The sequence below is a fragment of the Sorex araneus genome, chromosome 4 (assembly GCF_027595985.1).
Source record: "Sorex araneus isolate mSorAra2 chromosome 4, mSorAra2.pri, whole genome shotgun sequence".
NCBI classification, from domain to species: domain Eukaryota; kingdom Metazoa; phylum Chordata; class Mammalia; order Eulipotyphla; family Soricidae; genus Sorex; species Sorex araneus.
This window is the reverse complement of record NC_073305.1, coordinates 98,405,163-98,432,183: the sequence shown is the minus strand read 5'-3', so window position 1 is coordinate 98,432,183 and position 27,021 is coordinate 98,405,163. Positions and strand designations below refer to the sequence as shown.

Here is a 27,021-nt window from a genome sequence, read left to right as displayed (position 1 = left end):
CTATATATATGTGTGTGTGTGTGTGTGTGTGTGTGTGTGTGTGTGTGTGTGTGTGTGTGTGTGTGTAGCTTTCTATGGACTCAGAACAAACATTTTTTGTATATGCTATTATTGTAAAGATCTTATCACAATTATATATTTTAAAGGAAACAGAACTGGAATTTGAACCTACCCCTCAGCTTTGTGCACATAAATATTTTCTTTCCACTCTATCTTATGGGGGAAATTGTAATTTTGAGGCCATAGAGACAGTAGAGGAGTTAAGGTGCTTGCCTGGCCTATAGCCAACCCTAGTCTGATCTCTTGCAGTGCATATAGTCCTTCAAACACCACCCAAAGTGATCCCAGAGTCAGGAATAAACCCTGACACACTGGATCTGATGCCCACACACTTAATTTAAGCTTGTAAAATGACTGTTCTCTAAAAACCAAATGATTATTATATATAGAAAAAGATGTACATATGCACATGTTTATTTTATTGCTCATTATTTGTTGATTGTCTTTTGATAAAATTCAAAGACATAAAAATACCATTTTACTTGAAACAATAAGGAGAATTTTTAGATCTTTTCATTCATCTGTTTCCTATCTTGGGTAAAAAAAAGGTTTTCAGCAGATGCCAATCAGTTTCCATTACTACAATTCTTGGGTTACCTCTGACAAATCCATTATACAAACAGTACACGGGCCAGAACAAGACACTCCTGGGAAGATGTGCATATTTTAAAAGAAGTTGCTAAAATCTGGCTGCATATGTAAATTGACTTTGACTCCTGAATCTCCAGGTTTAGAGAGCACAATAACAATTCTATTGAGCTGTTAGATATCTAGTGACTTTAACACTAATTTATATGGCAATGGCTCTTTACACTTTAGATGAAGTTACCCATTATTTCTTAGAATTTTTTTAAAAATTGAACTTCAAATGTCTTAGAATTGGTGAGTAGTTAACTAGTCTGGTGGTGTACTTCACTGTATAGTTTCCTGACCACTTGTCGGAGTGCTCCTGGAGCACCCCAGCACCTCCAGGGCAGGCTCAGTGGTCCCTGCCACTGTTGAGCCTACATACCTCTCCATCCTTCAGCTTATGCATTGAACAAATGCTTAGCTGATTGAGTATAGCGGGGAGTGGCACCCAGGATTCCTCAGCACTGCTTGGGGATCCCCAGTACCCTTGTCACTGTCACTGTCATCCGGTTGCTCATTGATTTGTTCGAGCGGGCACCAGTAACGTCTCTCATTGAGAGACTTGTTGTTACTGTTTTTGGCATATCCCATACGCCATGGGTAGCTTGCCAGGCTCTGCCGCGCAGGCTCGATACTCTCGGTAGCTTGCCGAACTGAGGAATTGAACAGAGGAATTGAACTCGGGTCAGCCGCATGAAAGGCGAGCGCCCAACCATTGTGCTATTGCTCCAGCCCCTATCTCCAATATATGAATGAAAAGTGTCACATCTTCCAACTTTAAAATGGAAAATAAATGTTTCACCTAAGTACCAAAATATCTTTATATGTATATTTGCTTTTGCTTATTGTAGGGTCACACCTGCCCTTGCCCAGGGGCTACTCCGAGCTTAGTGTTGGGGTTGCTCCCAGCCGTGTTTAAGTGCTATGTGGTGCCAGGGATGTAACTGAAGGCTCCCATGTGCAGCACATACATTCCAACCTTTTTAGATACCGCCCTATGCTGATATATTTATATTTTATCAATACATCTTTTTCAAATTTTAGAAAATTTTTACCATAGATATGCATGTACACATACTATTTTCAAGTGTTCTATAGTAACACTTGACAACTGGCGTCATCACAGAATATAATTAAGGCAAAACTTTGTTGCTCAATAAAATTAGAAGTGTAAGTGTCAACAAAATTTTCTTTATATAATAAAATATATCCCTCAGAAATTTAAAAAATATAGTTCAAGACCTCAGGCATCACACAACTGTTTTATAAACTTCCCATTTAATTTGATTGACAGGAATTAGAAGCACAGCAATTAATTAATGTCCGGGAACATTTATGGAAGCGGAGCCTCTTTTACTCATCACAAAGCTGTGTCCATTTGTCTAAATGAGTAGAAACATTTTTATTAGTTCAATATACTGTTTATATCACATTACAAGCTGTACACAATCATGTAAATCAGTTAAATGTGCTGATATTGTATGCACTACCAAAAATGTTTTAAAGAATAAAGGTAGTGGCAGTAATTCTTCCTCTTTTTCTTTGCTCATGATTTAATCTTATGTATGATTTTTCTCTGAGTACTGGCACCTACAACCCCACCTCTGACACATGTCAAGTTAGAGCTCTATGCAGCACACTGCTAATGGTATATTCAAAATCTATAAAGCTATGATGTTGATAATTCCTGTATCTTTAGTAGACACATATTTCATAATAGCTTTCATTAAAATATTTACGCTGAATCAATTTCAAAGCTCTGGTGCACTATCTACCTTAGGGTCAAACTTAAAGCTATCTACTAAATAAATGCTCACCTAAAATTACTAAAATTAACATATTAGTTGCTTCTTTTTGAACTCTTATTATCTCTCCATCCTTCTAGTCTCTCCATAAAAAAGAAATGAAATGCTTTACCGCAGATAAATTTCCAGATTTATTTGCAATCAATATTTTAACAAATGGTTAAGAGAGAATTGTAATACATATTTTCAATGGCTATCACATTTTTCAATACTTGTTTCTGTGGCCATGAATTTTATTGTAATTTTGTTTGCTTTTAATCAAATGGGCTATTTCCTTTAGTGTTACAAATTCAAGCCACAGAGGGGCAAATGAAATATGTAATATAGAGCAGTAAACAATAAAACTTTGCTGCTGATGACATTGCTGTCTCAGTTATTACCAGAATATATAGTGTGTCTTCAACTTCAATGAACGATCTGAATCCAAACTAACTTCTTGGATAAATTTTTGGGAAAAACTTAGGTGTGATTTAGAGCCAGTTAATGGCTTTCTGAAAAACTGATAGAAGGTTTTCAGTTTACCTCCTCTTTTATCACTGCATATTTCCTTGCAGTAAGCACAGCAAAACATAAAAGACAAGTTATTTGCTTTTCTGATACCTTTGATATTGGAATCAATGTCTTTTCTTATTAAGCAGGAAATATGTATATCTGAAGGACACTTGATAAGGCATAACACTTCCTAGGGCAGTCACCTGCAAGTCTAGTATCAATTAGAACAAGTAAAAAAGAGTAGATTTAGTAAAGAAATGAAATTTGCTCATAATTAAGACTAAACTCAGAAAATAGAAAGCTATAAACCATACTGTAGTGATTATTAATTTAAGAAGTTAGGCATTCCGCGTTTGATTAAAAGTCTGAGATATTAGAACCAGAAGTGATTCAGTGGCAGTTTTGTGTGCCACCCTCACCTGTGTGAGGCTGTGAGTGGGATCCCTAGCGCAACAACAACGAAATTTAATCTGAGATCTTAATATAACACTCTTCCCACATTTAAAGTTTCAATTTGATCATTTCATTTTGAGCATATTTCCAAGAAATATAATGTTATAAATTTAATATACACTTGGAATTTAGTAGTATTTTCTCACTAATTACTTCAGATTCATTAAAAGAAGATCCATTTCAATTTAACATTGAATACAAGAGTTAGAAGAAACATCTGAATCAAAATGCTAGAATTATTGGATGAAAACGAATAAAATAGGCAACTGAACAAAAAAATCAGTTTTGATTTTATCAATAATTTGACCTCCACAAGTCTGACTATAGTTCTGCCACACTCAATATATAATTTTGAAAAGTGACTTTTTGTATGTTTATTTTGTCTGATTATTAGTGTTGGTACTCAAGTCCAGGAAGATAGTTCACTGATTAAGGCACTTGCTATGCACGCAGCTGACTCAGGTTCAATTTCTGGCACCATATGTGGTCCCCCCAAGCACTTCCAGGAGTGACCTCTGAGTGAAGAGGCAGGAATCAGACTTGGGCACAGCCCTGTGTGGCCCCAATTCCCCCACATCCTGAAAAAATGTTGGTACTCAAATGAATGTTCTGGAAAATAGCATATGTTTCCTACTCTCTTCACTTCTCTTGTCTAGTCTGAGTCCTTTAATTTCAAGAAGGAATATTTTCTCCCTTAATTTTCTGAGATTCATTTCTAAGAAACAGTCAAGAAAAATAAGCTCTGCCAGGGTGGGTTCTAGAGATGCCCAATACTGCAAGAATTTGAAAAAGAGGAGAGATGCCGCACTTGAGTTATCTTATGATCTCTGAAGCCAGGCGGGATGAGAACAGACTGAGTCCTGGCCCCGCCAAAGGCCCAGTGCTCCACCCACCCACACCTGGGCCCTTCACTGCCAGAGAAATACCCCAGCTTCAGGACTGATCTCTGAGAGGCCTGAGGGACACCTGCTTGTCCCAGCTGATCATCCTAGCTCCAAAGCCCCTAAAGCAAACAGCTGCTTATGTGGCTACCAAAACCTCCAGACTTCACAGAGGCCAAAAGAAATAAGGAAATCAGATGGGAAAATTGAGTAGAAGCCCACTAAGCTCAGTGAGTGGAAACGAACATAGAAGACCTCGCACCTGACAGCTCAGTAAATCCCCAGGCCCTGACTTCAGCAACAACATTGTGTGATATGTTGCAATAAGCAGTATAAAGAAAGTATTTAGTGCCTGCTAAGAGAGCAGACTTGGGGAATGGGGAAACTTAGCTACATTTTTGGAGCGGAGGGCACAATGGTGGTGAGATTGGGTGTTGGAATACTGAATATCTGAAATATCTGAAATAACTGCAACTGTGAACAACTTTGTAATCCACAATGTTTAAATAAAGTTTAAATTGTTTAAAAAAGAAAAAGAGTTTGGGAAAGAATCACCGAGAGAGGTCCCAGGGTTCCTTGACATGTAGCTTCAAGCATGGCTTGGGAACCCACCTGGATATAGATATATACATATATATCTATGTATGTATGTTATAGGTATATATGTTTATATGTATATATGTTATATGTTATGCTATAAACATATATATTGCATAGGGCTTTGTAATAAAAATTTAATAATTCTTTTTAGTTCTTTATTCCTTAATGCAGATAACACATGAAGATGAACACATTAGCATTAGCTCAAGATACAGTAAGTTTAAAAAATTAACATCAAATTAAATTCCACTATTATATCTTATGGATCATTTCACAGACAAGAAAACTGATTCATCAAAGAAAATATAGGGTGGATACATGGCTTAATCAGAGCAATGTAAATATAAGTAATTAGCAACAGTTTAACTCAATATCTACTTATTATCTACTATCCTAAGAGTACATGGGTGTATTATATACAAATATGTATAGTATAGGAACGCAAGCAAAATGAGTCTCATAAATATAGTTACACTCAGAAATCCACATTCATATCCACCACTACCACCAAAGATTCACTGCAGTTGCAAGGATCAAAACAGAGCCCCATACATGTATGATATACGTTGAGTCACTGGGCCACACCCCCAGCCCCTAAAGCATCTAAAGCCAAGCGCTTTGGCTATTTAAATTTCATTGTGAAGAATGAAACAGGAAAAATTCTGTGTGTTTGATAAACAATGCTTTCTGACCCAAGTTTCCTTTATCCAAATTTCTGCCCTTTGATCTTATTTCACACAGGAAAAAAGTTGTAAAGTTGTATAGTGTGTATGACATACTGCTGCATCATTATTAAGTATTCTATTCAGGAAAATAATTATTTTTCAGATGGTTGTTTACATCCCTGACTATATTAGTCACAGTTCTCTGTGCATACACTGGTCATCCAATATGTTCTTATTTTAAAGCAGAGTTCTTACATTGTATTACTGAAACCCAATAACAAACAGCTCTGTAATGCTCTATCTCATGGTGATTTAATAAAACTAAAAAGTTAAACAACAACAAAACCCCCTAAAAACATTCTTCACATACAATCCAGAAAATAAGTTAGAAGACATGTCCGCATAAAAACCTGCATGCAGATATTTATAGAACCTTTATTTGTGATTGCCAAAACTGGGAAGCAAGGATATTCTCTTTCTTTAGGTGCAAATTTAAAAAAAAACATCGTTGGGGCTGGAGAGTTAATACAGTGGGTAGGGCACCTGCCTTGCACAAGGCTTACCTGAGTTTGATTCTGACATCCCATATGCTCCCCTGAGTATAAATACTGAGTGCAGGGCCAGAATTTTTCTCTGAGTACTGCCAAGTATAGCCCTAACCTCCATCCCCCTCAAAAAACCCTACCAAAATAGAGGTCTTCTCCAACATGTTGGTAGAAGAAGGCCCAGAGGTATTCCTGGACATGCTTACTACTGGTGAGAGATCTGAAGGCTTGGTGCTAAGCTACACAGTGCAATGCTGCTCCAATCTGGTAGTGCTTGTGGGCCACTGGGCTAGCGTTGGGGCCATGCCGGGTCACAGATTGAACTCAGTCCTCATAAAAATGCCAGACACGTGTTTAATCATCTACCCAGAAACAAACAACATGTCTTGTAAAATGAAGCACTTAGCACTCATCCCTCTAAAAATAATCTCACCCACACAGAATGCACACAGAATACACACACACACACACACACATGCATGCACATGCATTCACACACACTTGCACGCATCCCCCCATCTGTTTTCAATATTATACAAAACCTCTTTTGATATAAAGTATTTTCAAGTGAAATTCGTTGTGTATATAGTGAGCATATAGCTTACTAAAACCATAAGAAGCACATATTTTACAATATTTTATCATAACAAATAAATGAAAGTTAAAATCAGTTAAGTAAAAAAATTATTTTAAAATAGTTTAAAAAGACAAGTGTTCTTAGGGGGAGAAACTCCAAACAATAATAGTGAGTTTTTTGTTGAAATATTGAATGTGATCAAAGTAAAGTGAAAGTAAAGTGAAATTTACTAGTTACACAGGTGGGATGGGGGGCCGGGGAGGTGGGGGTGTAGGGGGAAGTATACTGTGATTCTTGGTGGTGGAATATGTGCACTGGTGAAGGGATGGGTGTTCGAGCATTGTATAACTGAGACTTAAACCTGAAAGCTTTGTAACTTTCCGCATGGTGATTCAATAAAAGAATAAACTAATAAAAATAAATAAATAAATAAAAGTTCAAGGAGAAAAATAAAATATATATATATATAAATTTGGGAACTAAGGAGCTCAGACTAGTGATGTAGACTCTATGACATAATGAGGGCTCCTATATAGTACAGATTTATTTTAGAGATAACTGTCAATAAGTGTTGATTTTTCACTTTCTGTGAGGTTTGCCCTAATATAACCTTCATAAATAAACTTTAAACTTCATAAAAGTATGGAGAAAATAAGACATTTAATGTTAGTCAACTACTAGAATATCTGCCAGTATAATAACTGACATGTGAATCAAACTCCTAATAAGTGAAATATGATTTAAGTTATAAAGAGTACAGTGTCATCAGTAAGCTCCTAATTAAGGTCAGTGAGATACCGTAACAGTAAACTATTTCCTGTCTGAAGTATTTCTTGTGATGAGTAATTTATAGTCCGACTCATATCAATTACTTCTACTGGAGCTTAATTGCATTCAAGTCATTGGTAACTTATCTTTAGTCCAGAGGTAAGTAATTACAAAGATATAAAGACATGGTGAAAGAACATGCCTTTGCAATGTTGTAAGAAAGTCAGGAAATATTTTACAAACATAGTATAAATTAAAGGAGATATGATAACCTGAATTTTTTTCTTCTTTTTGTGATAGAACAGACAACATAGTTTCTCTTAAAGCAAATGGGAAGCACATTCAGGAACTGAACACTTTTCTATTTTCTTTTTTTCTAGACGGATACACTTTGCTGAATAAATAAGAGACATTCTGACCCTATTTATTTGAAAAAAGAATTGTGCAGAAAGTACAGTAGATATGCGCTGAATCATTGCCACTAGGTTCTTTTCCTGTCCCACATCAGTACTATTTTTGAACTGCAGACCTCTATTTCTCGTTCTATATCAGGCCTACAACTAAGTTTACTTGAGTTCTGAACAACTTGAGAAATCCTTATTGAGGACCAATCAAGTTCCATGTGGGAATATGTGCTGGGGTTCCAGGGATCAGAGAGACACCAAGCTCTTTTCTCCAGGAATTCATTGTAGGAACATAGACACAAACAATATTGGTGATGAAAATAATCAACAATGTAAGTAATCCCCAGGCTGTTGACTGTGCCCGGTAGTCATGGAGGCCATAAAAAAGATGAAATTTTTCTTGAACTATCAACTTGGTGATCTATGGACATGCAGTCTAGGAGGTAAAGAAGAAAATTTCTATTGTCTATGACCCTCCTCTCAAATCATTCTCTCTTGCTTACTGGGTTTATTACACTGCCTGTCTGTCCCTGGCTTGGCTGACTTAGAACTCCTTTAGAAAAAGCTGTTTTAATAAAACTCTAATACCTTAAACAATAAATGTTTTCATAAATGCTAAATCACATATTTAAATCTTTTGTTGATTATCTTAGCAATTGATATCACGAATCCAATAAGTATTCACTAAATCAGGCAGTGAAAAAGAGAGCATGTGATCTTTTTTATGGCAACACTTTTATATTTACATGCTAGAGTATCACAGTGCATGAAACCAAATAGAAAAATCATCAGACTACAATCTAGAAATCTGGCTAACTGCTTAGCAAATAAAAGTCAAGTGCCTTGGTGCCAGATTCACTGCATGTGTTGAGCTTTTCATCCATCTGTTATGTTCTCTGCCAACTGCTCTACTTGGGGTGTGAGTGGAAGGCATTAGAAGGGAATAAGAAACCATTAAGACATAAAATCAACTGCAGAGTGAGCAAGTTTCCTTTCCCCCCCTGTCTTTCTGCTCCCTCTGTCCTCAAATTTCTACTTATTTCAATGTTACATTATATCACCGTACTTCCTAAAAGTAAGACAATTAATTAAGATTTACTCCAGATAAAGATAGCAATTTTTCACTGATAATTCAAGCGCCATTCCTGTAACAAGTGATATCAAGTGGTGGGTCGACAAAATTGTCTTCATCAGGGATAATTATTATATGCATACTTGTTATAGTGAAAGTTTCTATTCTCTGTTCATATTTGACTGAATCTTCACTAAATGCAGAATGTTATAACAAGTATATAGATGATTCTCTTCAGCGGTATCTTTTCTAAGCTAATTCTTAGACTTAGTTTTATAAACCTTGACAGTTCCACGGGAAAGAAATACTCATTATATGAACAAAACCGGGTCATCTTTTTCATCTGATTTAATTTGTCCACTCCAACAATAAATTCTAACATTCAAATTAACAGCAACAATATAATCTTAGTAGCAACTGAAACTAATCTTACTTCAGAAATTAAATGGAAAATTTGGTGAAATTAGTTAACAGAGAAGCTAAATGACTTCCAAAAACTTTCAAACTTTTTCACGAAATGCCTATAAGTTTCTGATTCTCTGGGGCATTAATGTTACATCTGGATCAGAGCAACACACAGTTCATTATAATTCACAACAGCTACCAGTCATGTCTATATCAGCCTTGTCTGTGCTTTCATAAATTGTAACAGCATCTGCCTTTATTTCCTGAAATGCAGTCTTCTCATAAAGTGTCTTTTAAAGGGAAAATCAAAATTCAAGGATCGTAGTCATTTCATTTTCCAACATAAAAGAAACAACAAAGACAGTTAGGGAACAATGGATCTTCTCTGTTCTATCTCATCTCAATGCAAAGGCTTCAGAATTTATAGTGAAAGGATCCATCACACAAAGCACCTCATAATGAGGATAGTTAGTTGGCTATTTTTAAGTTAAGCATCTTGGCAACTCTCTGATCATGTTATCAGATACATTTATTTTAAGTGCCTTAATGCATATGGCTTTTTATCTCTAAAAGTTAACAGTTTCTTTCTTTTTATAAAGGCCAGTACTGTGCTAACATTTTTTGGTTTTGATAAACTAAACACTATGTATCTCTTGCATATTTGGTGGTGAATGTAAAGAATATTTTCTAGATTCGATGTTGTTACAACTGGTCTACCTGAAGGTGGGGCAGATACCAATCTCCAAAATTAGATGTAGGAAGTTTGAGAGCATAGGTAGAGTTAAAGTTCCCATGGATTTAAGGAAAAAGAATGTCCTCCTTGTAGATAAATATAAAGTCCCTTTGCAGAATTCTCTTTCTAGGATGGTATGAAAACAAATTTAAGACCTAAGTCAGATCTGTCTGTACAAAATACTTCTGGGTAGTTGACGAATTCTTCAGATAAAGTAACACAGTAAATGTGCAATGCCTATCATTTTATAAGGAATAAGATTCAAATCTGTCCTTCATTATTTTTTGGGGGTCTAGGAAATGCAGAAAATTTTTATTCTCTCTAGATCTCAGATGCAGATCTCTATAAATTATTCTTCATCTGTGAAGCCACAATTGATAATTCCCCAAATTTCTTGCACAAAATCATAACCATGCTGAAGAGATGTAAAGATGCAGCTCTTTTTTCTGGAATGTACTGGCAGTAAGGCTGTATTTATCAACTTAGTGTAAGTCTGTATGATGTGATAAGTATTAAAATTCCAAAAAAACATAACAAAATGCTAGTTTTTCCATTCTCTATGATTCCCTCTGATATAAATTGATTTCATAAAATATTGTTTAGTTTACTATTTTTATCTTGGGTTTCAGAAGGAAAATACCACCTCAGTAAACTAATATATTTAAAGAGCTTTGACTTGAAATATTATATACCTGAAAACTATCTTTAACAGTATTTTAAATTACAGCAGCACTGTCATCCCGTTGTTCATTGATTTGCTTGAGTAGGCACCAGTAACATCTCTACTGTGAGACTTGTTGTTACTGTTTTTGGCATATCGAATAAGCCATGGAAGCTTGCCAGGCTCTGCCATGAGTGCGGGATATTCACGGTAGCTTGCTGGGCTCTCTGAGAGGGATGGAGGAATCGAACCCAGGTTGGCCACAGTGCAAGGCAAACACCCTATTTGCTGTGCTATCGGTACAGGAATTTTAATTACAATGCCTCAAATAAAATAAACCGCCAAATGTTGTCCCACCCACTGCTCTATGGATTCCTACTAAATGTCCAAGGAGATGCAAGGTAAGCAGCTAAAATTCATGGAATCACCGGTACCATGATTGAAAACTCTGAGGTGCTCTTGGGAGGCAGGCAGGATAAGTACCCGCACTGCTGAAGCCCTGGCAGGCACACCCACATCCCACTGCTGTAGTCATACCCAGGGCTCCACTCCTCTGCTTCACTAATATTCTCTGCAGAGAAGCCAAACTGCGAACAATTTCAGTGCTCAAGCTGAAAGCTCTGGTGTCTTCTTTGAATCACGATGAGCAGCCTCCCTCTATGCCCTGTTCTATCACCATTAATTCTGGAACCCTGGGCAGCCACACCTTGTACGTTCCACAGCCACTCTGACATCAAACTCATTGGCCCAGACTATTTATACTGAATCTCTTGACCGGGCAACATTTAATTACTCAATGTTGAAATCTCAGTATGAGCACACCAAATTAGATGGGAAACATAGAAGCCAACTAAACTCTACAAACAGTAACACAGAAGGTTCAACTAACAACAAATAGCTTAGTAAATTCTTAAACAAGGACTTAAGAACCCCATGATGAGATATAACAATTTTCATATAAAATTGATTTTTTAGGCATATTGATTTTAATATTGGAGCTTTGTTATCTAAGTTCAATTCTAGAACTATCTCAACAACTGTGGCTTTTGTCTAAAAGGTAAAATAAAAAAATAATAAACATTTGAAAATGTTATTGTTGCCAGCAAGCTAAATGTGAAAGCACTGTAGCACTGTCTTCCCATTGTTTATTGATTTGATTGAGCGAGCACCAGTAACATTCCATTGTGAAACTTCTTGTTACTGTTTCTAGCATATTGAATACTCCACAGGGAGCTTGCCAGGCTCTGCCATGTGGGCGGATTACTCTCAGTAGCTTGCCAGGCTCTCCAAGAGGGACAGAGGAATTGAACCCAGGTCGGAGGAATCGAACCTGGGTCATCTGCATGCAAGGCAAACGCCCTACCCGCTGTGCTATCACTCCGCCTTGAGGCTTGAAAGGTGTAGTTTAATTTCATTTAATTTACTTATTTATTTACTTTTTGGTTTGGGTAACACCCAATGGTGCTCAGGGTTTATTCCCAGGGTAGGTTTATTTTATAATAACAAAATTTATGTGCAAATCACTTCTCATATGTCACATTAGGTTTGATTTTTTTTGTTTTGTTTAGCTTTTTGGGTCACACCCAGCGATGCTCAGAGGTTACACCTGGCTCTGCACTCAGGAATTGACAGTGCTTGGGGACCCTGTCGGATGCCAGGGATTAGAACTCTGGTCGACTACATGCAAGGCAAAGATCCTACCCACTGTACTATCACTCTGGCTCCGTCATATGTCACATTAGATGCAGATGATACACACTATTCAACTCTGATCAGAATGTGTCACTCCATCAATATGAATTAAATTTATAATTTAAATATTAAGTATTATAAAATAAAACAAAAGAATATTATAATAGATCAACTGGGTTTTTTTTTTGCTTTTTGGGTCACACCCAGCAATGCACAGGGGTTGCCTCCTGGCTTTGCACTCAGGAATTACTGCTGGCGGTGCTCAGGGGACCATATGGTATGCTGGGAATCGAACCCAGGTCGACCACGTGCAAGGCAAATGCCCTATCCACTGTGCTATCGCTCCAGCCCCAATAACAGATAAACTTTTATGGAATTAGGCATATATTATTACTTCAAATGACAATTTACCTTTCTTTTATTGTTTCTTTTAATGGAAACTCTTACATTTTCTAGTTTTAAGAAAAACACCAAAAAATTACTAATACTATGGGAGAGATCAAAAGTAAACTTGGGATGACTTCTTAAGGCATTGGAAGCTGCATTTAGCTATATTAAGCCAACAATGAGAGGCAGAATTCTGAGTCTATTTAACACTTTAAAAACTATTTTTTTTAGAAACTTACTTCAATAAATCATTATTTTCATTACAAAACAATGGAGTTATTTACTCCAAGCTTATGTACCCATTTTTATAACTATCACACTGAAATCTTTTTTAAAAAAGTTAAACATTTTCATCAAAGCCAACTATCTAAAATGTTTTAGCCATGCCAGTAGATAATATAATAGATGCTTTCTTGCTATTTAATTTGACATATATTCATTGGAATTGTTTTAAGTAAATTGTGGTTCACAGAAGTGAGAAAAATACTTTTTGAAGTGACATTTCTATATTTGAGTTATACACTGTTTTAATAGCTAAATGAAAGGAGAAATTCGAAGCAGTCCTGTCAACATGAATGAATGTGATCTTGAGGGGGAAAAGGATAAGGTCAAAAACTATGTGTTTCAAAAATTAATGTGAAGGTGTTAGTCACCATGCAGTGTCTTTGGAGATGCATGAAATGATAATTCAAGAACCAAGGGTAACTGATGCCATGTTTATCATGTTAGGAACTTCACAAATTCTCTCATGGTGCGGCCTTTTAGACCAAAGAACACCACTTATGAAATAGGACAATTTGCACAGGCCTTAGAACACCGTAAATGCATCTTTTCAATTCAGCCCATTAGACTTTTTCATTTCCTAAAGATACTGTCTTCACACAGACATAGCTGCTGCTTATTGATGCTTTTTATAAGATTCACTTACTTTCTGTTTGGGCTGAAAGGTCCACAAGATAGAAGTTTTCAATCTGGAGGATTACGAAGTCTAAATTGACAGAAGCTGGCATATCCTTTAATATTCACTGAAGTTACTTTTTAAATTTTATTTTATTAGAGCACCATGAATTACAAAGTCATTCATAGTTGGTTTTTTGATATACAATGTTTCATTACGATCTTGCCATGACTGTGAACTTCTCTCCAGCAATGTTCCCAGGTTCCTTCTACCCTGCATCCCTACTAATTCTAGCCTACCATCTCCAAAGGCACCTTTTAAGTTTGGTTATTAAAATATGTATCTTATGATTTCAGTATTATTAACTCTGTGGTTTGGATATGTAGCTCTATCATTCTTTCACACCACCAATGTACAAGAATCCCCTTGACCTGTGCTCCAGTTGCTTCCCCCTCTATCTTTTCTCTCTTTCCCCTTCACTCTATTTTTTTCTTTCTCCTCCCTATATGCTAATGTCAAGAGTGATCTAGGCATCCCCCATTAAACTATTACATTTACTCATCCAGTTATTCTAAATGCCACATATAAGTGATATCATCCTGTATTTATTCTTCTTTTGGCTTACTTTATTTAACATATCTTCCAGTCCTTTCATGTTAAAGAAATTTCATTATTTTCATTGGAGTATAGTATTCCATTGTATACACATACTATATCTTCATAATAAACTGGAATGTTGTTTGATATCTAGGTTGATTCCAAATCTTAGCTATTGTACTAACTGCTATAATGAATAATGGTGTGCAGGGTTTACTTCTAACTCTGCACTCAGGTGTCACTCCTGACTGAGCTCAGGGGACTATGTGGTATGCCAGAACTGAAACCAAGCTTGACTGTGTGCAAGGCACAGAACCCACCCACCCACTTTAACTTTTTTCATCACAAACTACATCTACTAGTTTAGCTTCAGTTTACTTCTGTGAAAACTTCAGGTTAAAAAATCACAAGGAACCTGTTTTCTAGATAACAAAGCACAATAAATTCAGAGCGATAGCACAGCGGATAGGGCGTTTGCCTTGCACACAGCCAACCCGGGTTCGATTCCTCCATCTCTCTCAGAGAGCCTGGCAAGCTACCCATAGTATCTAATACCCATGGTGTATTAGATATACCAAAAACAGTAACAAGAAGTCTCACAATGGAGATGGTTACTGGTGCCCTCTCGAGCAAATTGATGAACAATGGAGACAACAGTGCTACAGTGTACAGTAATTACTGTAGCTTCAACAGTTCCAGAATTTATATTAAACTTATATCACTAGAGTTTTTTGAATCAATACAAGAAAAATGTAACAGTTCATTCATTTAAGTTTTATATATATATGAACGTATGCATACATATAATGCAGCAAAAATACATAGTGATAGCAGTTTATGTTACAAATGCATTTTTTAAAAAGTTTCTATAAAAACTGTTGGAATGAATTTTAAGTTTCATATGTTATTTAATTAAATTTGGTAGGTTATTTTGGAAACTTAGGAAAACTAAGAAATTTCCCATATAAGTTAATGCCATTTATATCTTTCTTTTATATCATTTTGGAGAATTATTTTTACAAAATCACAGAAGTCAACATGAAATCAAGAATTTATGTGATAATAGCACTGTAGTACTGTCATTCTATTGTTCATCAATTTACTTGAGTGGACATCAGTAACATCTCCATTGTGACTTGTTGTTACTGTTTTTGGCATATCGAATACACCATGGGTAGCTTGCCAGGCTTTGCCATGTGGGTGGGATATTCTTGGTAGCTTGCCGGGCTCCCCGAGAGGGACAGAGGAATTGAACCGGGGTTGGATGCTTGCAAGGCAAACGCCGCCCTACCTGCTGTGCTATCACTCAAGCCCATGCAAATTATAATTTCCACAATCACCTAATGCTATCATGGAGCAGAAGATAGTTTTAGAGAGTATGAAAACAAATAAATGCATTATGTTCTAGTAAAATTTTGCATACCAAATTATTCAACAGGAATTTTTGACCTGATACAGGAAAATATTCTTTGATTCCTTACCTATCAATCTTGTTCTATAGTTTTCCTATTTAATACAACTTTATACAATAGCCACAGATAAAATAATTAATCAGATATCCAATAAATCTAATTTTTATTCAGAACTCCCAGGAGCATAATATTCACCTTTATTACCAATTGAATCCAAAATATAAGATGATCATTAGAAGTTTTTGAAAGTGTACTTATTGCTACTGTCAGAGAATGTTATTTCACAAATTAATTGTTTTGTTATGCATCACATTATGTGTACAAAGTTATTTCTTATTTTAAAATCACTTCAAACTTGTGACAGTTAATAGATTAACAATAACTACTACTAATAGTTAACAAATATTAAAGTCAAAATTAATGCTAGACATTTGCCATATATGCATATATTTCATCTTTGTGTTTCATTTTATATTTGTCAACTTATAAGGAATGATTTTTTAAAGAAATATATTTCTAAGAATTATCACTTTTAATTCAACTGATACAAAAAAACAATTTAAATGAATTGAAGATTATATCTTACCTAATGAATTCAATTCAAATATGTCACAAAATTTCAAGCTCTAAATTTTCCATATTTGTTTTATTTTGTTTTCCTGGATTTCTGTTACATCCTCAAGGAAAAACCCTCAAATTAGGGATCAATCCCATTGTCAGTTTTCTTCCTCTTCCATTTACTTTTCTTCTATCAAGATGAAACTGATAGATCACCTGTATCTTCCCTGATGCAGTTATTACTAGTTCAGTCTAATAATGTATCCCAGAACAATGAAAAATAATATAAATTTTGATGATTTTTTTCTATCAGAAATGGTTGGCAGGGAATAAAAAATACATACATAATTACAAGAATGTAATATCACTATTACACTGAGGTTGTATATTAATTTTAGTTTTAAGGTACACAACATACATCATCAAAATCTGTATTATATGGAATTATATATAATTGGGTAAGATTGACACAAGGACAAAAGAACCCATTAATTCATCCAATATATCTAATATTGGATTAAAAATTATAAAGAAACATTATTTCTTTGTCAACATAGGCAAAAATATAGCACAACTATTGATCAAATTCTACTTCTGTGACATTATTAGTAGAGGGAAATTATGAACATATTTTAACACAGTTGTTTTCATGGTTTTGCTTGACTATAGAAAAGGTTTATGAGTGCTTCCAGTTTGGATAGAAAATAAAGATAACTCATTAGTACTCTCTGGGCTAAGACAATAAACAATTCCAAATGGAAGTTTCCATAATGAAAATTGTGAGAGGGTTGTAAAAAACCATCAGTACCAAAATTTTTAGCAAAATCAAACAAGTGAACTTATTCCATTTTATTTTGTTTGATTTTTCTCTCAAAGCTATTATTTCATTAAGCCTGTACTTTAAGGGCATTAACAGATTGCGTAGAAGACAACAATATGAAAATAAATAAGAAATTGTTGCCAAAATAAAGCTCAGATCACACTCCCCCTAAGGTTCAGGAACACTAAAATTGGGCTGTTGTTTTATAAAACTGGAGAGGATTTCAACTCTGAAATTAGGGTATTAGCAAGGGTCTTAACGAATTGAGAAATGAATACAGTTGCTAAGTAATTAGGCTGCTAACTACATTAAGAAAAGGGAATTAAGAGATTCTGAAAATTATAATAATTGAGCCTGAATGAAAGAAAAGTATTAATTATAATTTCAAATAATGTCAAACAGAGTTTTTAGCATTGGACAGAGAGCACGGTTAGAATGATCAGATTATGTGACTTGACACAGAATACTGATCATCTCTAGGTAGGTGTTGAAACACAGACAGCATTGGTAAAATTTCAAACTATCTTATGAGAAGGGTCATCAATTTTATGGGGAAAAAAATGGCATGACTCAAATTAATGAAGCTTCAGAGTATTGATGAGAGGTAAATGAAGGTAAAGATTACATCATGTCCAAACTGTAACCTTTTCCCAAATATTTCTGCTTTGTTTTATTTTCTAGATCATGCAGTATTTGGGGGTTACTCCTAGCACAGTGCTCCAAGGAGTCTCCCAATAGTGCTCAGGGAACCATGCAGTGATGGAGACTAACTTGGTGCTTGCAGCATGATTTGTATGGGCTCCAGCCTTTTAAACTATCTCCCTGATCCTTCAAATACTTTGTATTCTCCATTAACTTGTGGTGAAATCAAGTAAAACCTAATCAAGTGACTATGTAAAAACAACTCCACACCCACAGAACTCAGGATATTCACTGTGTTATGCTGGGGCCACTCCCAGCAGTGTCCCATACTGCTGGGGACGAAGCCTGGAGAGACCACATGCAACTTGTACTAAGAACCTTTAAAATAACTCCTAGCCACAAACTTCTATTTTTAAGTAAAAATGATGATAGAATTATAGTAATATAATAGTCCTCCAATAAGCTGACTTTATAAAATTATATTTGAAAAGTAATTTTAACCTATGTGGTCCCTGAAAATTGTAGCATAGAATTTATAGATTCCAGAAATAGTTGAGTAAACAATTCAAACTTTTATTAAGATTAAGAGTTCATTCATTAAAGATATTTTCATTTCTATTATGTACTATTCTATGAAAGTGTCCAGAGAACTCAAATTCTAGTGGCGAGATAAATATAAGGGAATGACAACATGACAGGTGACAACAAAAGGCTACGAAAAGAAGATCTCGGAATAAGAAAGGAAGAAAGACCAAAGACTCCAAATGAAATTAAAACAGAACACCAAGGGGGGTAGGGAAGAGAGACAGACAGACAGACAGACAGACAGACAGAGAGACAGATAGGAGACAGAGTGACAGAAGCAGAGACAGAGACAGAGTCCTAAAAATAGGAAGAGAAAAACAAAGATTCCCACAAGACTAACATTAGCTTTCTCAAATGAAACTCTACAGGACACATAGAATGGTAACCAAACTCTTGAATGCAAAGAACCCCCAAACAAGAATTCCCTATCTTTCCAGGTTGTTTCACATTTGTAGAAGTGATAAAAACATTTTAAACAAGCACTAGCTTCAGACATCTAAAAACACTGTCTTTAAACAAATTTTGCACGAATACTAAATGGTCTATTATTGGAGGTTAATGAAACACCATTCGGAAGCATAAAATATATATCAAAAAAAAAAAACACTTAAAGTAAAAAAAATGGAGGCAGGAAGAAAGTAATAAAGGGCTTCCCGGAGTGAACTCAAGATTCTTTGATTTAAACTTTAAAGGGGAAATAAGCTTAGAACTCTGATGTAAACAACATGGTAACTTCAGAGCAAAAACACTTGGAAGACACTGAGAAGAGGCAAATGAAAGCTAATCATTACACTAAAGGCCAACATCAAGTGCAGGTGGAGAAAAAAGAGAAAGCTAAAGGAAAAAATCAAAAGTAAAACATCCAAAATCCTCATAGAAAAATGTCAATGAAATTTTTTTTGTCAATAATTTCTAAAAATGTTCACAGACTAAACCGGTCCAACCACAGAGAAGCTGATGGGTCAGAAGCAAAACCCAACCTCCTGCTGCTTACGAGAGACCAACTTAACTCCCATAATAAAGTTCCAGAGTAAAAGACTGAAAAGCAATGGTTTTAAAGAGTGTTTCTCAGCCTTTTTTCTGACCATGGTCCTTTTTCTATCTTGTTTCCTTTCTGTGCCCTCCTAGTGGTCCTTCTAGTCTCATGCCATGGCCCCCTACTTATTTGGGTTTTCACCTGTTGGTGCCCTTGAAATATCCTCGGAAGCCATATTCCCCCATTATTGAGTAAGGCTGGTACAGGCAAATGGGCACCAAAAAAGAAAGCAGGAGTGACCATACTTAGATCAGAAAAGAGTTCAAACTATAGATGATGAGTGTTTGGGATCAACATTTTATACAAATTAAGGGATCAATATATCAAGAGGACTTAACTCTTGCTAACATACAATTAGTAAATGAAGACGAAGCAAAAATGTAAAACAACTAGCAATAAACCTAATGAGCAAGTAGCCACTAATGGTATCATAAGAGTAGCAGAAGACTTTTAACATACCATTTTCATCAAAGGACATTTTTTTAAGAGATGTCAAAATAGGCCTTATAATTTTTAAATGATTTCTGAGCAACAATGTAAATGATATGAAGAAGAAAGCCAAATTATTTCTAGAACATACCCACTGTACTTATGGTGGGCTAGGGAAAAGGTCAATGACTTATACACGTTAGTACATAGTGAGCTGTAGGGTCCTGTTAGAGCTTTATTCTGAATAAGATAGAAAGACAATTATGTTTTTTTTTCTTCTTGGGTCACACCCAGCATTGCACAGGGGTTACTCCTGGATCATGCACTCAGGAGTTACTCCTGGTGGTGTGCTCGGGGGACCATAGGGGATGCTGGGAATTGAACCCGGTCAGCAGCATGCAAGGCAAATGCCCTGTCCACTGTGCTATTGCTCCAGCCCCGACAATGATGTTTTGACTTAGAATAGATAAAGCTTACATGATTATTATGAGTTTTCTAATTTGTGGTATATTATCAGAAATAAAAGTAAATATTTCTCTTTATAAAGTTTCTGTGTTACAGCAAGAATTCTCAAAACTTAACACTTTTAGTTAATATTTAGTTAATACACTAATAAAGAATACATGAACAAGAAATGAACTGAAAAGTGACTTGGAAATTGTCTTCTCAAAAGTATTCTCATCTTTACCTTATAGGACCAAACATTTTGATAATGTAGTATCTTCAAGATAATGAGAAAAAGTAAATGAAAATTACATTTAGATGGTTTGTAATTAGCCATAATCATGCAAAAACATATCTTCAGAAACTTTTGCACTGGGGCCCAGAGAGAAAGCTGAATGGCCTGAGCACACGTTTTACATGCAAGAGGCCAAGGTCTGTCTCCAGCACCAAGATCAGAGGCAACCCTGAGACACTTCTGTGTGTGACTCCCAAACCAGAAATTTCTTAACTATATTCAGGAAAAGTCCTGCCAAGTAACAGTAGGAACAGAGGATATTTTTGATTTTTTTAATGCAAATAATTTTTGAAGAAATTAACTATCAATATTTACTATAGTTGTGTGTACAAGAATAATGTGTGGGCTCTCTCACCACATGGGTTCATTTGGTGGTCATGAGCCGCTTCCCCACCCCGACCTGCAGCCACCACCAACAGATGCATGAAGGAGGGAACAAGGCCACCAGACTAGTTGCGGATCAGTCACTGTTTATTCCAATCTCTGTCCCACGTCCCAAGATTTACTCCATTATCCCCACATGCCTATTCCAATTTCAATGAATGACCCATTCCAGTCTCACACTGCCCCTCATTCCTGTCTCCAGCTTTTCCCCAAGCTAGTCTCCCTGCACCCAGCCTTAGTCAAGAGCCCAACCACCCAGGTTGCAGATAGCAACTAAGTTAAGCATAGGTGAGATAACAAAATCAACAAATGAAAGCTCTTTCTTCTAGGGAAGTTCTTCTAAGACAAAGATCTCATTCTGCTAGGAGATCCACTTAAGACTGAAATACCATCTAAGGGCCTATTTGTCCTTTCCTTAGTCTATAAACAATCATTTGTCATTTTGTATGGACTCAGTAAGAGATATTATAGTGTGGCTCTCCTGGGGACAACTCACTATAGATCCCAGACTACAGTCCTCCAGCCAGATTAGTCCTTCCTTATCCCTGCATTGTCCTAATCCAGTCACTTTTCTTTGGGTCAAGACAGAATTTGTCCATGATCATGCTCTTAACTTATTATAAGTTGTATGGCACTTAGTCTGTCCAATTCTGATGTCAGGGTAGCTTACAGCTTGCCCTGGGTCCATCCAGTCCCTTTATGGGACCCTGCTTTTGAGATGCTAGGAAGTAAGAGCAACAGAGGCTTAAGTCGAATAAATATGACAGACACTCAGGATTAAATACTATTTGGAGTCAACTAACTCTCAAGTAACAAGAGCATAGCATCAACTGTCTTCCAGTGTCTGTACAAAAAAAAAAAAATTGCTCTAAAGTAAACTGCAAAGGACGTAAAGGAAAGAGAAAAGCAATATTTCTTTTACAATTACTAATCCAGAGACCTCTGAAGAATTTGACTTTGTTAGTCACTGGTTCTAGTTAATGAAAATGAGTGATTAATAGGTAAGGGAAGCAGAGTACAAAGGAAAAGTTAAAGATGAATACCAAGGAAATGGGAATGCTTCAGAAGCATTGTGATGGGTGTTACTTACTTAAGCTTCTTTAAGTAACTTAACTTCTTTACTTAAGTTACTTTCCTAAGCTTCTTCCAGCCAGGGAGAAAGGACAAAGAAATGTTATCCTACATCAGGTACCAAACAATAATAACTCAAGATGTTGAACATTGAATCAAAATATTAAAGAAATGAATTAGTTATAATTTCTAATGTATTATTTCACAATAAAGACTTTGTTTTTTGGGTAAGTCACATATGAAACTAAACTCAAACTAGTAGAAATATTTACAACTATTGGGGCCGGAGCAATAGCACAGCGGGTAGGGCGTTTGCCTTGCACGCAGCCGACCTGGGTTCGATCCCCGGCATCCCATATGGTCCCCCAAGCACTGCCAGGAGTAATTCCTGAGTGCAAAGCCAGGAGTAACCCCTGAGCATCGCTGGGTGTGATGCAAAAAAGCAAAAAAAAAAAAAAAGAAATATTTACAACTATCTTCAACAATGGAACAATGAATCTATGTATAAGAAAGCAGAGGAAACATATTTATTGAGTTTAAAATATATGTACTATAGTAGACATATTTATTGTGTTTAAAACATTATAGTGTTTAAAACACTATACAATGAACTATAATCATGTTATACTTGCCAGTTTCTGGCTCCAAGTATTTTTATACATATTGTTGTATTTCTTCTTCACAATACACTATTGAATACTATTATGAAAGACATTTCAAAACAAGTGAAAGATGAAAAATATTTAATCCCAAGTAGTTTAATCTCAATGTGGTGGTGGTATTTGTTTTAATATACAGTACTCCCCCCCCCCTTACCCTCACCAACTTTCTTGGTCTTCACATAAAAAAATAAAAGCTTTGATATGAAAATAGCATCTACATCCCTATGTAATGCTGCATCTCAATCATTTAAAAAATTAACTATCCAGTATGTCTTAGATAAAAAGTTATCTATCTTCAAGACAAGCAGACATTATTTTTCATTCCAGCTCTGATAATGAAAATTATATACCAGAATCCTAGAAAAGCCATCTTTATTTATTGCACATCACAGTTGCAGGATTACACAGTACAACAGAAACAGGAATAGACTCATCACCAACTCTGCAAAATGAAACAATACATCTATGATTATTGTAAGTGCCAGAAAGGCTGAACACATTCACGGTTACAGTTATCTGAAGTCTTACTTATTAGCAAAGTGATACTGCTTAAATCAAATGCTACTGAATTATTAGAAACAGAAAATAAAGGCATATTTACTTGTTTTATTCAGCAGATTAACCATTTATTTATTGCAGCTATTTTGCCTTGCCACTAAAGTTTTTACTATGATACATTTTGTATGTCTAGAAATTAAAGCAAATGTTAATATTTTTAAAGTAAACCATAAATGGGATGCTTTATAATGTATTAAAACTCCAATGTAAGATGCATTTCTGTGTGTTTTATAGATATGCTATTCAATAAATTCACTTGTTTATTAGTGTTTTTATTAGTTAATTCAGGTTTCTTCCTACTCCTTTTCATTCTTATAGATTGACTGAAGATTCCTTGAACAAATCACAAGTTTATAAATTCAGTAAAAGAAAACTCCACACTTTCTCATTGCTACTATAGCTCTAGTGCTTAGCACACATTTTGTTATTAAAAACTAAAACTCAGTAAATAACTGTTGATGAATAAATCGGTTAATAAAATAATATAAATATTGGGCCAAAGCTGTAGTGTAGCAGGTAGGGTACTTGTCTGACATATAGCTGACCATGGTTTGAACCCCAGCCTGAGCACCACTAGGAATGATTTCTGTGTGCAATAAAGTTTTTCAAAAATTTCAGGGATATTTTAAATACAGTTTTTGAAGTCTAAAACCAATGTGTCTAGTTCCTTCTTATGTAGGAGCACCAAGTTGACAGAATTATTAAGTCAAAAAACAGAAGATCTAGCTAGGAAATAGTATATGGGAGGCTGGAAAGATAGGACAGTGGGCAGGGCATTTGATACAGCCAATTGCATTTGATCCCCATACGGTACACTGAGCACTGCCAGGATTGATTCCTGAGTACAGAGCCAGAAGTAAGCCTGCAGCACGCCAGATGTGCCCCCCAAATAAAAAGCAATAATAAAATGGAAATTATTTATAAGTGTGTTTTTATGTGTGTGAGTGTATGTGTGTGTATAAAAACACGAGGGCCCCCATAAGTGCTCAGGAGATCCAAGGACCCATTGGTAATTCTCTGCCAACTGGACCAGCAGTTCAAAGCAAGGGTCTAAGGATGCAATTGTGTTTGGGGTTCTGCATTGCCTGGGATTCCTGAACCAGGAGAATAGAGAGGGGTCTCAGAGCCTCCAGGGCCACACCTGGTGAAGCCTGGTAGACCATGCGGTATGGGGAACTGAACATGCTTAAATGCATCCTAGGCATGTACTCCGATGTCTGTTCTATCTCCCAGCTCAGGCTAAGAAATTTAAAATTTTAACTGGTATCACCTCATGATCATTACTAATTAAGCCCCACACAATTTTAAATCACTTCTGTCAATCTTATAATGCAGATATGAAAGCTAACATACTGCCTTTTGTAGATATTTGAGAAATAAATCATGGAGATGACTTATGTATAAATTATTTATAGAATTTATCAAATGTATTTATTTGTAAACAGATGAAGAGGCTGGATGCCTTGGGGAAGTTCATACTACTGACCTAAAAAATCTGAGATTAATGCAGATTCTTTTACTACATGAGTATTCTTAATTTCATTATTTAGGCCATACCACTTTACCATGTTGGTAGCTAAATGGGAATAAAAATATTACATTGAGGAGCCAGAAATACAGAAAAGGGGATACATCCTTTGTCTTGCATGTGGTCAATCCCAGGTTTAATCCCTGGAACTATATATAATCCCATGAGCACCGCCAGGAGTTATCTCTGAGCACAAAGAATAAATCCTGAGAACCGCCAAATGCGGCCCAAAACAAAGACATAATTGATATTCTTTATAAGGTTAGAAGAGTGAAATAAGTAAAAGTGCCAAGAGAGAAACACACATTACATGTAAACATCTTTCGAATATAGAGCCACTTTTAAAATGCATATTGATTAAAGAAAAGAATAGTGGAGTTGACAGGTCTGGATTCAGATGCCAGCTTGACCATTTTACTCTATGGCCTTTGGAAATACTTGAATTTTCTCAAGCCTTAGTTTTGCTACCTGTAAAATAATTATGCAAAAGTAATTCTTATTGAGTGAATAACTTGTAGATGATGGACAACAGGCAGATCAGGCGAAAGTTGCCAAAGTCGTGGATGTCTCCCTTCTTGTACAACAGGACGGTCCTGCTGGTTTTCCACTGGGACAGAACCTTGCATTCAGACAGGTAGCGTGTGAAGAGCCGAGCCAGTGTATTGATGAGTACTGGCGGCAGATTCTTCAGGTGTTCGGGTCTGAAGTTGTCTGGACGGTGTGCTGTACGCTTATTTTGGAAGGGAGAATGCTGGGAATGACATATCCATCTTGCGGAATTTGGTATGTGGGCAGGTGGACGTGGCTGTCAAAGAGATCCGAGTAGAAGTCATGGATAACAATTGCCCTTCTGGAAGATGTGATAGATCCATCAAGATGTCAGAGGACAGTCATCTTGCTCTTATAGTTGGCGAAGGATAGGCAGGCACTGCGAATACTTTTCCTGGCTTCTGCCACATCAGCCAGCACTGCTGCTCTTCTCTCTCTCTTTGAGGTCTTCCTTTATCGCTTCTCTGCACAGCTTTGCGAGCTCGGACGTTAGCTTGTTATTGCCTGAGGCTTGCGCAAGAACACATTGGTGAATAAGCTTGAGAGTTTCTAAACACAGGAGACTTTTTGTGGCTTTCTCCCTCTCTACATTCCTTTCACAATCATGGAGGTGCTGAATCAGTTAATCATATTCCTTGTCGATATTGTCAATGATGGCATCTTCCCATATTGCTGCAGTAGTACCAAAGAGCTCCCAGTTGGTGGTCATTCTGAGAGTTCTCTTCTAAACTTTGCAGCCCTTTCTCCCCGCTCTGTGAAGTAAAATTTTGAACAAAGGAGATGGTGGTCTGATCCCATTTGTAATTCTGGGACAACAGAGACATCAGTCAGGAAAAACCGTCTATTGAATATGATGTGGTCAATTTCACTGTGTAACTGTCCACTGGGAGATTCTCATGGCCAGCGTTTAGATTTGGCCTTCTGGAACTGTGAGTTACCATGGATGGTCATGGTCAACATGATAAGCTCAGTGTCTCTCACCCTGTTCATTCCATTCTAGGCCATAGGTCCTGATGTGGAGTTCTTTGGGTGACCTTCTAGGTCCTATCTTGGCATCAAAATCACCCACAATGACCTTGTCGAAGGTGTGGTCTTCTTTATAGAACTTGTCCTGCTCCATGTAGAACTTCTCAATTTCTTCTTTGTTGTAGTTGGATGTTGGTGCGTAGTAAACGAAGATAAAAACTGCTGGCAATGAGCCATATCTATTCAAACGTAAGCGTTTGATTCAGGTTGTTAGGCATTCAAAGGAAACAATGCTCATGCCCAAGCTCATGTTGACAAGGACACTGACACCACCGATGCCTCTACTGTCGCATGTTCCGAGGAACAGTTCTTCTCTAGTGTCAAAAACGGTGTGATGTGTTCCATGCTTTCTCATCTAGGTCATTCCAATGATGTCGTACTTGATCTTCTGCGCTTGCACCATCAGGTCCTTGATTGATGTTTCCGATGCCAGCATGTGTGCATTAAAAGTGCAAACAGTTGGGGCCGGAGCAATAGCACAGCAGGTAGGGCGTTTGCCTTGCACGCGGCCGACCCGGGTTCGATCCTCGGCATCCCATATGGTCCCCCAAGCACCGCCAGGAGTAATTCCTGAGTGCAAAGCCAGGAGTAACCCCTGAGCATCGCTGGGTGTGACCCAAAAAGCAAAAAAAAATTAAAAAAGTGCAAACAGTCATTTTAATCCTTTGTTTTGGCAGCCTAGTTTGGCCGTGAGATT

General features: G+C 36.4%; 1 protein-coding gene across 1 annotated transcript in view; it reads right to left on the bottom strand.

Annotated features, from left to right (window-relative positions):
* Positions 1-27,021, bottom strand: part of COL19A1 (collagen type XIX alpha 1 chain) — a 383,293-nt gene that overhangs the window by 266,784 nt on the left and 89,488 nt on the right. The gene's annotated exons all lie outside the window — the stretch shown is intronic.